The sequence below is a fragment of the Anomaloglossus baeobatrachus genome, chromosome 10, assembly GCF_048569485.1.
Source record: "Anomaloglossus baeobatrachus isolate aAnoBae1 chromosome 10, aAnoBae1.hap1, whole genome shotgun sequence".
NCBI lineage: Eukaryota > Metazoa > Chordata > Amphibia > Anura > Aromobatidae > Anomaloglossus > Anomaloglossus baeobatrachus.
In genome coordinates, this window is record NC_134362.1 from 29922351 (window position 1) to 29934476 (window position 12126).

At 42.9% G+C, this 12126-nt stretch overlaps 1 protein-coding gene across 1 annotated transcript in view; it reads right to left on the reverse strand.

Moving 5' to 3' along the window:
* Positions 1-12126, reverse strand: part of NELL1 (neural EGFL like 1) — a 784769-nt gene that overhangs the window by 140765 nt on the left and 631878 nt on the right. The window lies entirely within an intron of this gene.

Consider the following 12126-nt stretch of genomic DNA (forward strand, 5'->3'; position numbering starts at 1 on the left):
AACCTCCCTAAAAACAAAGTACAAGAGAGTAGCAACAATCCAAAAACCACTTAAAAAGCAATGTACAAGAGAGTAGCAACAATCCAGAAACATCCCCAAAAACAATGTACAAGAGAGTAGCAACAATCCAAAAACCACTCAAAAAGCAATGTACAAGAGAGCAGCAACAATCCAGAAACATCCCCAAAAACAATGTACAAGAGAGTAGCAACAATCCAAAAACCTCCCTAAAAACAAAGTACAAGAGAGTAGCAACAATCCAAAAACCACTCAAAAAGCAATGTACAAGAGAGTAGCAACAATCCAGAAACATCCCCAAAAACAATGTATAAGAGAGTAGCAACAATCCAAAAATTCCGAATTCCACTGTCTTCAGTCCTGGTTTGTGCCATTAATTGGACAATTTCTACGACTATTGCCTGCTTTACACGCTTCAATAAATCTTTCAATCCGTCGTCGGGGTCAAGTTGTAAGTGACGCACATCCGGCATCGTTAGTGAGGTATCTGCGTGTGACACCTACGTGCGATCAAGATTGAATGAAAATACGGTGATCGCATACACGTCGTTTATTCCTCATACATTGGACGTTTTGTTGTATGAACCTAGTGAATTGTAACGTGTGACATCCCTCATACGATTTTGGTGTCTGATGCTATGTGCGCAGGTGTGCGCTCTGCACCGCAGCTTAAAAAAGGTCTGCTTCAGAGCGCAGCTGAAAAGCTGCATTCTGAAGCGCCTCACAATGTCTGTCATTCAGTAATCTCTGTCAGTCGGTCACTATCTCTGTCCCTCTCTCTCTGTCCATGTCAGTCTATCCCTCTTACCCCTCTCTCATACTCACCGATCCCCGGCGCTGCACGGCGTTCACACTGCTCCGGCGGCTTTTACTGTTTTAAAAATGCCGGCCGCCCATTAAACAATCTCGTATTCCCTGCTTTCCCCGCCCACCGGCGCCTATGATTGGTTACAGTGAGACACGCCCCCACGCTGAGTGACAGGTGTCACACTGCACCCAATCACAGCAGCCGGTGGGCGTGTCTATACTGTGTAGTGAAATAAATAATTAAATAATTAAAAAAAACGGCGTGCGGTCCCCCCCAATTTTAAAACCAGCCAGATAAAGCCATACGGCTGAAGGCTGGTATTCTCAGGATGGGGAGCTCCACGTTATGGGGAGCCCCCCAGCCTAACAATATCAGCCAGCAGCCGCCCAGAATTGCCGCATACATTATATGCGACAGTTCTGGGACTGTACCCGGCTCTTCCCGATTTGCCCTGGTGCGTTAGCAAATCGGGGTAATAAGGAGTTATTGGCAGCCCATAGCTGCCAGTAAATCCTAGATTAATCATGTCAGGCGTCTATGAGACACCCTCCATGATTAATCTGTAAATAACAGTAAATAAACACACGCCCGAAAAAATCCTTTATTGGAAATAAAAAACACACACATATACCCTGGTTCACCACTTTAATCAGCCCCAAAAAGCCCTCCATGTCCGGCGTACTCCAGGATGATGCAGCGTCGCATCCAGCGCTGCTGCATGGAGGTGACCGGAGCTGCAGCAGACACAGCCGCTCCGGTCACCTCCACACAGCAAATGAAGACAGCCGTGCGATCAGCTGAGCTGTCAGTGAGGTTACCCGCTGTCACTGGATCCAGCGGTGGCCGCGGGTAACCACAGTGACAGCTCAGCTGATCGCGCTACTCACCTCAGTTGCTGCATGGAGGTGAGAGGAGCAGCGGTGAGTAGCGCGATCAGCTGAGCTGTCACTGAGGTTACCCGCAGCCACTGCTGCATCCACCGCTGGATCCAGTGACAGCGGGTAACCTCTGTGACAGCTCAGCTGATCGCACGGCTGTCTTCATTAGCTGTGTGGAGGTGACCGGAGCGGCGGTGTCTGCTGCAGCTCCGGTCACCTCCATGCAGCAGCGCTGGATGCGACGCTGGACCATCCTGGATTACGCCGGACATGGAGGGCTTTTTGGGGCTGATTAAAGTGGTGAACCAGGGAATGTGTTTGTGTTTTTTATTTCTAATAAAGAATTTTTTCGGGTGTGTGTATTTATTTACTGTAATTTACAGATTAATCATGGAGGGTGTCTCATAGACGCCTGACATGATTAATCAAGGACTTATTGGCAGCTATGGGCTGCCAATAACTCCTTATTACCCCGATTTGCCAAAGCACCAGGGCAAATCGGGAAGAGCCGGGTACAGTCCCAGAACTGTCGCATCTAATGTATGCGGCAATTCTGGGCGGCTGTTGGCTGATATTGTTAGGCTGGGGGGCTCCTCATAACGTGGAGCTCCCCATCCTGAGAATACCAGCCTTCAGCCGTATGGCTTTATCTGGCTGGTTTTAAAATTGGGGGGGACCGCACGCCGTTTTTTTAAATTATTTATTTATTTATTTTACTGCACAGTATAGACACGCCCACCGGCTGCTGTGATTGGGTGCAGTGTGACACCTGTCACTCAGCGTGGGGGCGTGTCTCACTGTAACCAATCATAGGCGCCGGTGGGCGGGGAAAGCAGGGAATACGAGATTGTTTAATGGGCGGCCGGCTTTTTCAAAATAGTAAAAGCCGCCGGAGCAGTGTGAATGCCGTGCAGCGCCGGGGATAGGGGATCGGTGAGTATGAGAGAGGGCTGCTCAATTCACTTACTCAGGAGTTTAGCGGTCACCGGTGAGCCCTTCACAGGAGACCGCTAATCAGGACGCGACACAGACAGAGCTGCAGCATGACAATGAAATCGGGTGAGGTTCACCTGAGTTCATTCTGACAGTGCGGCTCTTTCTGTGTCTGCTGTCATCTGCCATTCAGCTCTGCTACATGGCTGTCTGTGTCTGCTGTCATCTGCCATTCAGCTCTGCTACATGGCTGTCTGTGTCTGCTGTCATCTGCCATTCACCGCTGCTACATGGCTGTCTGTGTCTGCTGTCATCTGCCATTCACCGCTGCTACATGGCTGTCTGTGTCTGCTGTCATCTGCCATTCACCGCTGCTACATGGCTGTCTGTGGCTGCTGTCATTCGCCATTCAGCTCTGCTACATGGCTGTCTGTGGCTGCTGTCATTGGCCATTCAGCTCTGCTACATGGCTGTCTGTGTCTGCTGTCATCTGCCATTCACCGCTGCTACATGGCTGTCTGTGTCTGCTGTCATCTGCCATTCACCGCTGCTACATGGCTGTCTGTGGCTGCTGTCATTCGCCATTCAGCTCTGCTACATGGCTGTCTGTGGCTGCTGTCATTCGCCATTCAGCTCTGCTACATGGCTGTCTGTGGCTGCTGTCATTGGCCATTCAGCTCTGCTACATGGCTGTCTGTGTCTGCTGTCAGCGGCCATGTAGCAGAGCTGAATGGCAGATGACATAGTAAAAACGCATCTCTACACATTACACACGCTTGGCAAGTCAATAAATAAAAAAAAAAAAAGGTGCCCAATGCATACGTCACAGAACACATGATCTAAAGGATCGCACACAAAATTGATCAATTTAACATAGACTACTAACGCACGTGTGACAGCAAATGAACGACCAACGTGCAATCTCATTCAATCGCATATGCGACCTGGGCGCGTCACATCGCATACGAGATCGCACACCTAATTGTAAGGTGTAAAGCTGGCTTAAGGACGATCATTCACCGTCAACATCAGTCATTTCTTAAATATTAAAAAGTCTAAAATTGACACATTTGTATTCATTTTCTACTTTTTTCCATTCCCTGATTTTTATTTTTTTTCTAACTTAACACATTTGACTGATATTTTTTTGCTTTCCTCTTCAATCCTTCCATTAAGGCCCAATCTCTACTGGATTCCATAAAGCCGGAGCTGGCCCTAGGCCACCAGTGGGACTTCCACCCACCCTCAGCTTGTTTTTGCATCAAATAAAGAAAACCCCTTGATCGTCTTTGGCGAGGGGATTGCGCGTTCTGTATGTTAATTAGGACTGGGATCAGAACGATCACATGTTGGTTAATTCTTCATTAAGTCTCAAACTTTGCTGTCAAAAATCCTCCAGAAATTCTGCAAGTGTCTCGTATTTGATGCATCTTGGAAATCAGATACAATAATTAATCATCTTGCCTAGATACATTTACAAGGCTGTGTTCCCAATTGATTCTTTTTCTTGAAAACACAACTTGTTTAAAAATAAAATTCAAACACAAAAAGTTGTTGTTTTTCTTTTTTTTTTTTTTTTTTTTTTAAATCCTGACAATAAATATCAGTTATTGGAAAGAGAAAAATATGTATCAATTCTAATGTTATTGCTTTATAGTCAATTAGCTGTAGCATCCGGCATTGCCCGGGATAGTAACTGTCTCTCTCTGTCTCTCTATCTCTTTCCCTGTCTGTCTGTGCATCTTTGTCAGTGTCTATCTGTCTCTGCCTGTCTGTATCTTTCCCTGTCTGTCTGTGTCTGTATCTTTCCCTGTCTGTCTGTGTCTGTATCTTTCCCTGTCTGTCTGTGTCTGTATCTTTCCCTGTCTGTCTGTGTCTGTATCTGTCCCTGTCTGTCTGTGTCTGTCTCTTTCCCTGTCTGCCTGTCTCTTTCCCTGTCTGCCTGTCTCTTTCCCTGTCTGCCTGTCTCTTTCCCTGTCTGCCTGTCTCTTTCCCTGTCTGCCTGTCTCTTTCCCTGTCTGCCTGTCTCTTTCCCTGTCTGCCTGTCTCTTTCCCTGTCTGCCTGTCTCTTTCCCTGTCTGCCTGTCTCTTTCCCTGTCTGCCTGTCTCTTTCCCTGTCTGCCTGTCTCTTTCCCTGTCCGCCTGTCTCTTTCCCTGTCCGCCTGTCTCTTTCCCTGTCCGCCTGTCTCTTTCCCTGTCCGCCTGTCTCTTTCCCTGTCCGCCTGTCTCTTTCCCTGTCCGCCTGTCTCTTTCCCTGTCCGCCTGTCTCTTTCCCTGTCCGCCTGTCTCTTTCCCTGTCCGCCTGTCTCTTTCCTTGTCTGTCTCTGTCTGTTTGTCTTTTTCCCTGGCTGCATTGTGACACACCAACATTCTTCTAAAATTCTGGCTGCACTGTGGCTCCTAGCTCCATTGACTTTAATGGAGGCAGGTTTTTTGTCGAATAACTGTGAAGCACGGGGTTAACATTTCCCCTCAAAACATAGTCTATGACGTTCCCTGAGTCAAATGGAGTGTCTGAGCAAAATTTCATGATTCTACATGCGGTAGTGCGGATTCCTTTAGCTGACATACATATATACACACATACACTCAGCTTTATATATTAGATGAAATTACACTTTATTTTTTGATTTCTTGCAAAACAACCATCACTGACTACTCTCACTCAAAAAGATAACAGTCCCACATTGTAGGAGGGGAAAAATAATTTTCCGCACCCTGGTGTAGTAGCCAATATGGTAGCCGGACGAGAGACCTTGGGGCCATCCTGGCACCTTTTCTAAATATTACCCCACAGTGACATCATATTGTGCATCCGGCCACAAAGTAACGACGTCTCAAAGGGCCTAATCAGAGGAGATGTTGAGGATGCCGCAGGTTTGAAGGGCTCCAGTCCGATGGCCATGGACTACCAAAGCGGCAAGTGGACGAGGGTCCTGCATATTTTTTTGCTCAGCTATCATCCCTTGTCTCATTAAAATTTAAAGGGGTGGTTCACCACTCTGCATTAGTGACCACATCATTGTAAAACTCATAGGGGGGCTTCTGTCAAATACCTTGTGTAGTACATTCTGCCTCTGAGCGGCGCTATTGCGGTCCGCTCATCCCCATCACATGACTACCCCCGGGCTCCGTGACTTCTGAGATCCAGTGATATCACGTCAACTTCCAGTTGACCCGGCATCACTGAGGCGGTCCCAGTCTTTTTGAGTCACTTGGCTGTGGGCGGCGTTTCACCACTCGTCACAGCCCAGCATCGCTCGTGCTTGCGGTGCTCTGCAGTGGAGGAGGGAGCAGGGAGATGCTGGGCTGTGACGAGCGGTGAAACGCCGCCCACAGCCCAGTCACTCAGGAGGACTGGGGCCGGCCTCGCTGATGTCTAGTCAACTAGAAGTTGACGTGACATCACCGGATCCCAGAGGTCACAGAGCCCGGGGGAGGGGTCACTTGAAGGGGATGTGCGGATCACAATAGCGCCGCTCAGATTCAGAATGTACTACAAAAGGTATTTGACAAAAGCCGCCCTTATGACTTTTACAGCGATGTGGCCACTAATGCAGAGTAGTGAGCTACCTCTTTTACTTAGAATACACTAGTCTAACAAATAAACAGCTGCACTCTGAAATAATATGCAAACATTGAATACAGGAACTTGGACATGCATTACTGCTATGAAAATAAATGTAATTATTGAGACACTTAATGCATAAAAAGGCCAATTTTATGTGAGCCCAGCAGCCACCATCAAGGCGTATCTCTTTATGCTAGGTCCCTACCTAAAATGCCTCTATTTGGGCTGAAGAAGCCAACAACTTTATGGGCGGACAGGAACCTGCTAATAGGAAATTAAAAATCCCCCTAAGCTGATGGGTAGAGAAGTGCTCAGTCAGAAGGCATGACTCTGTAATCTAAAATTAAAAAACTTACAGCACTTCCTAACAGACAAGTGGGAATAGGTGCAAACTGAACATGCATCATACGGCTGCACTCTGAAATGCTAAGGTGTGCAAAAATTGAATACAGGAACTTGGACATGCATTACTGCTAAGGAAATAAATGTAAAAATTGAGACACTTAGTGCATAAATAGGCCAGTTTTATGTGAGCCCGGCAGCCAGCATCAAGGCGTATCTCTTTATGCTGGGTCCGCACCTAAAATGTCTCTATCCAGGCTGAAAAAGCCTACAATTTTATGGGCGGGCAGGTACCTGATAATAGGAAATTAGAAATTCCCTTAATTTGGTGGGTAGGAGTGCTCAGTCAGAAGGCATGACCCTATAATCTGAAATTAAAAAACTGACAGCACTTCCTAACAGGCAAGTGTGATTAGGTGCAAACTGAACATGCATCATACTGATGCACTCTGAAATGCTAAGGTATGCAAACACTGAATACAGGAATTTGGACTTGCATTAATGCTAAGGAAATAAGTGTAAAAATTGAGACCATACATAAAAAAGGCAGTTTTATGTGAGCCCAGCAGCCAGCATCAAGGCGTATCTCTTTAAACTCGGTCTGTACCTAAAATGCCTCTATCTGGCCTGAAAAAGCCTACAATTGTATGGGTGGGCAGGATTCTGATAATAGGAAATTAAAGATTGCCTTAAGCTGCTGGGTAGGAGTGCTCAGTCAGAAGGCAAGAAAAAAACTGACGGCGCTTCCTAACAGACAAGTGTGAACAGGTGCATGCTGAACATGAAATATACTCTAACAAAAAAATAGCTGAATTCTAAGGCATGCAAAGTTTGAATACAGGAATTTGGACATACACTACTACTTAGGAAACAAAATTGTAGACTTTTCCAGCCCGAATAGAGGTATTTTAGGTAGGGACCCAGCATAAAGAGATACCCCTTGACGCTGGCTGCTGGGCTCACATAAAACTGGCCTATTTTATGAGCTTACTGTTTAAATTTTTTACATTTATTTCTTAAGCAGTAATACATATCCAAATTCCAAATTTGTTTTTTTGCCCTATTGATTTTAAGAAATTATTGTTGCAAAAACGGAAAAAAGTCAACATTTCCTCCTTGACATTAATGGTAAAATGTTATTGTCAGAATTTAATTTTTTTGATACAGTAATTCCTGAATCTTTTATTTATATTCTTGAAATCACTGAGTTAAATGTTGACAAAAGATGGAGAAGATGATGTTTCGCCCGGCTTTGTCACTGGTATCTGTCAGCATTCGGCATGGATCTGTCCCCATCAGATGGAGGAATCTGCCCTTTCTTCTGATGTTTTGCACCACATCGTGCTGTTTATTTGTACATTTCCAATCCTTTCACACGTTTCCTCCCTGTTCTCAATTAAAGTACAAGATGACGGTGAACTTGGTGCCAGAATCTAGCCTTGCTCGCTAAATCTCGCCTACGGCAAACTTGAGGCCGAACTGTCACAATCAATTAATTAGTGGGATTTCAGCTGTGAGAAGAAGTAATTAGCGCCATTACTAATGCTGAGTAACTGCTCCGGATAGTGACTGGAATCCTAACGCTCATCATCTCGGCCGTGAAACACAAAATGGTTTTAGGCCGTGTTCACATTCGTATTGGAAGCTCCATTCTGGGCCTCTGTCGCAGATTCAGCAAAAGCTGCCAAGAATTCTAGCACAGCAAGCGATATTATATCGTGAAATTATACCTATCACAATGAAAATCTGACAAAATACAATATAGTACACAAAAATACTACTGCTATGCTGTATACATAGTGGTGTACTATATTTATAAATACTACTGCTATCACATGCACATTAACAGTAAAGCTCTACTGTACATATATACTACTGTTGCACTATACACAATTAGTACTGCTATGCTGTACACATAGTGGTGTACTATATTTATAAATACTACTGCTATTACATGCACGTTAATAGTAAAGCTATACTGTACATATATACTACTGTTGCACTATACACAATTAGTACTGCTATGCTGTACACATAGTGGTGTACTATATTTATAAATACTACTGCTATTATATGCACGTTAATAGTAAAGCTATACTGTACATACCATATACAGTACTGTTAGACTATACACAATTAGTACTGCTATGCTGTACACATAGTGGTGTACTATATTTATAAATACTACTGCTATTACATGCACGTTAATAGTAAAGCTATACTGTACATATATACTACTGTTGCACTATACACAATTAGTACTGCTATGCTGTGCACAGCGGTGTACTATACACATAAATACTACTGCTATTACATGCACATTAATAGTAAAGCTATACTCTACATACTGTATATAGTTCTGTTACACTATACACAATTAGTACCGCTATCCTGTACACACAGTGGTGTGCTATATTTATAAATACTACTGCTATCACATGTACGTTAATAGTAAAGCTATACTGTACACATGTAGTTCTGTTATACTATACACAATTAGTAACGCTATGCTGTACACACAGTGTTGTACTATATTTATAAATACTACTGCTGTGACATGCACGTTAAAAGTGCCGCTATACTGTACATATACAGTACTGTTACACTATACGCAATTAGTACTGCTATGCTGTACACATAGTGGTGTACTATACGCATAAATACTACTGCTATTACATGCACATTAATAATTAAGCTATACTGTACATATATAGTACTGTTACACTATACACAATTGGCACTGCTATGCTGTACACATAATGGTGTACTATACGCATAAATACTACTGCTATTACATGCACATTAATAATTAAGCTATACTGTACGTATATAGTACTGTTACACTATACACAATTGGCACTGCTATGCTGTACACATAATGGTGTACTATACGCATAAATACTACTGCTATTACATGCACATTAATAATTAAGCTATACTGTACGTATATAGTACTGTTACACTATACACAATTGGCACTGCTATGCTGTACACATAATGGTGTACTATACGCATAAATACTACTGTTATTACATGCACATTAATAATTAAGCTATACTTTACATATACAGTATATAGTACTGTTACACCATACATATAGTGGTGTACTGTACGTATAAATACCATTGCTAATAATTGCACATTAATAATTAAGCTATATTATACAAATATATAGTACTGTTACACAATACACAATTAGTACTGCTATGGTGTACACATTATTTATATCACAAAACTGTACACAAATACTACCGCTATTGTGTACAAATAAATAGTACTTATATACTGTACACAAGGCACTATGCTATATGTATAAATAGTACTGGTATACCATGTACATTACAAATACCGCTACATTGGACACAAATAGTACTCCTATGCAGTACAGAATAATTGCACCACTATGCTATACTCAAATACTACAGCTATATTTTACACATAAATAGTATTGCTATACTGCATACTAATACCGCTATACTGTATGACTAGTAACTTTACACTGTACACAAATAATACTGCTTTGCGATGCACAATAACTGTACCAGTGCACTGTACACAAGCTATACTATACTCAAAGTACTGATACTGTACACAATAATACCGATATACATATAGAATAAATAGTACCATTATACTGTACACAAATAATTTTACTAGTATACTGTTCACAAGCTACACTATTCACAAATAGCACTGGCATACCGTACACAAAAATATCGGTATACTGAATGAACAAATAGTACCTTTGTGCTGTACACAATTGTGCCACTTTACTATACACTAATACACCCTCTTTATTGTACACGTAAATAGTACTGGTATAGCACAGTTATACAAATAGTGTTTAGACAATAGAAGTACTATGTGTACAGTACAATATATCTGTACAGTATAACAGTAATATGAATATGCACAAATATTCATATTACTGCTATACTGTACAGATACTATGTATAGTACTGTTATACTGTACACAAATAGTATTGCTATTCTCTCCACATTATTTGTACCACTATGCTGTACACAAGTACTTCTGTTTTTGTGTACATATAAATAGTATGTATATGCTTTACACATGAATATCACTATACACTAACACTACACTATATGCATAAATAGTACTGCTATGCAGAACAGAATAATTGTACCACTATACAGTAAACAAATAGTACAGCTATATTATACACACAAATAGTACTGATATACTGCACACAATAATACAGCTGTACTATACACATAAATAGTACTGGTACACTGCACACAATAATAACATTGTACTGTATAAATAAAAAGTACCGTTACACTGTACACAAATACTGCTATGTTGTACACAATTGTATCACTGTACTGTACACTACTACTAGTGCTATATTGTACACAGAAATAGTACTGTATTTAGTGCACATTAATACCACTATACTGTACAAATACACTGTACATTTAAATAGTACTGTTATTCTCTACATAATAATATTCATAAATACTGCCGCTATACGGTAGACAAATAGTATAAGATATGTATACCATATAGCACTATAGTGTATACATTGATACTTATATACACATACTCAAACAGATTACACACATTACACATACTTACCTCTCCCGCAGATCACAGTCATAACCCCACCACAGTAGTAGACAAGAAGCTATGGTGTACAGAAGTAATCACTCACTGCTCTGTGCTTTCTACTCTGTGCTTTCTACTCTGTGCTTTCTGTTCTGTGTTCTGTGCACTCTGCTCTGTTCTCTGTCCTCTCTGCTCTGTGCACTCTGCTCTGTGCTCTCGGCTCTGTGCACTCGGCTCTGTGCTCTCGGCTGTTTTCTCTGTACTCTGCTCTGTGCTCTCTGCTGTTTTCTCTGTACTCTGCTCTGTGCTATGTGCTTTCTGCTCTGTTCTCTCTGCGGTTTTCTCTGTACTCAGCTCTGTGTTCTCTGCTATGTGCTTTCTGCTCTGTGCACTCTGCTCTGTGCTCTCTGCTCTGTGCACTCTGCTCTGTGCTTCTGATGTTTTCTGTGTTCTCTGCTCTGTGCTCTCTGCTCTGTGTTCCCTGCTCTGTGCTCTCTGCTCTGTGCTTTCTGCTCTCTGCTCTGTGCACTCTGCTCTGTGCACTCTGCTCTGTGCACTCTGCTCTGTGCACTCTGCTCTGTGCACTCTGCTCTGTGTTCCCTGCTCTGTGCTCTCTGCTCTGTGCTTTCTGCTCTCTGCTCTGTGCACTCTGCTCTGTGCACTCTGCTCTGTGCACTCTGCTCTGTGCACACTCCCTGCCCCTTCTATCCATTGTGATGGAGCTGCTGCCTTAGTCATGATGCAGATTCTAGCAGAACACGGCGCTTCTGTTGATGGTGCACAAGTAGTATCCAATCCCATAACCAATATAACAGAACACTCAGCTCTCATGAGTGCCACGTTTTCTGTTATATTAGTCAAGGTGCAAACACCAGTAACAAGCTCTGGGTTAGAGGCAGGAGAGGGAGGGAAGATCTCATCGGGTCCCACAAATTAAGAGGAGACCAGAGACCCATACCCTGTGCTCCCTTCGCATTCTCCAGAGCTTCCCCCCTGCACACAATAA